Genomic DNA, 1461 nt, shown 5'->3' with positions numbered 1-1461 from the left:
CCTACTAACTTCCTTTTCATTTTCTCAGTGAAGCAGTAGGTCCTTGGAAAGAGGGTGTGCCTCAACAAGGCCCCAGTCTTCCCTTCCTTCAGGAGGGGCCAAACTCTCTGGATTTTTGGTAACTGAGTCACTAACTCCCTGTGGCTACAGATGGGCTGGGATATGTGGCTTGTGCTGGGCAGGCACTAGTTGAGAGTGGCCCAACCTTTCATAATCCTGGAAGATCTACCACCAGGGAGGCCAACACCCAGGCAGCACTTTCTTCTGGAGCCCACTGTGGATCTGCAAAATGTATAAGTACTCCCAGGGCATAGAGTTTAGGTGATTCTGTGGCAAGTGTGAAAATATACCCAGGGATCGGGAGAGGTAGAAACAACCATAAGAAATACCCCAGGTGGGTTAGCAATAAGAGTAGAATGCCTCCAGGGAATGGAAGTGTGGACATGCCCCCAGGGAGTTTTATAGAAAGTGTGGAAACATCCTTAGAGGAAGGTGACAAGTGGCTGAGTAGCAAAACTAACTGTTGGCTATCTTCCGGGACATGTGGAGAGTCAAGCTCCAGGGACATCCAGGGGGCCTGGCCAGCAGCCCCTAGCCCAGGTCTAGTCCGGAGGCAGGCTTGGTATTTACATTCCTGGAGCAGGGGGTCTCCTTCCTCATCTTCACTGAGGGAAGGACTGATTGAGGGCTTGAGTCCTGGTCAAACCCTCAGTCCTCATACTTAAGGGCTCCTGGGGTCTGATAGCTCCCTCCCTCCATCATCACCTCCCACTGACCTGCTGTCTCCCTGGGGCCAGGCAACCTGATGATCTTCCTCCTAGCCAGGGATGCTACCCTTGAGCAGGAGCTTGGGAATAGGGAGTAAGAGGGGGGAGGGCCTGTGGGAATAGGATCTTCATCTGACAGACACAGTTGAGGCCTATGTGATCACAGGGTGAGGATGGTAGCTGTTCTGTGGGATTTTTGCTAGGGAGCACTTTTCAAGCCACACAGACTCAAGTAGTGGTTCTTAATCTCTGGGGTCAAGGACCGCTGTTTAGGAAATCATGATGAAAACCAAGGTCCTTCTTTTCAGAAAAATACACATGGACCATGGCCCCAGGCCACTAAGTTAAAAATGCCTAATCCAGACAGATACCCAGCAAAGGCAATGGAGTATAGTGACCTGGAATCTGCATGGGTTAAAATCCTCTGTGTCTTACTAGCTTTGAGATTTGGGGCCAATTATCTTACATCTCTGAGCCTCAGTTTCTTCACCTATAAAAAAGGGATAGGGGCTTCCCTGGTGGTGCAGTGGTTGAGAGTCTGCCTGCTGATGCAGGGGACATGGGTTTGTGCCCCAGTCTGGGAGGATCCCACATGCCGCAGAGCGGCTGGGCCCGTGAGCCATGGCCGCTGAGCCTGCGCGTCCGGAGCCTATGCTCCGCAACGGGAGGGGCGACAACCATGAGAGGCCTGCGT

This window comes from Lipotes vexillifer, unplaced genomic scaffold (assembly GCF_000442215.2).
Source record: "Lipotes vexillifer unplaced genomic scaffold, Lipotes_vexillifer_v1.1 scaffold397, whole genome shotgun sequence".
NCBI classification, from domain to species: domain Eukaryota; kingdom Metazoa; phylum Chordata; class Mammalia; order Artiodactyla; family Lipotidae; genus Lipotes; species Lipotes vexillifer.
The sequence above is the reverse complement of the archived record's forward strand: the minus strand, read 5'-3'. Positions refer to the sequence as shown.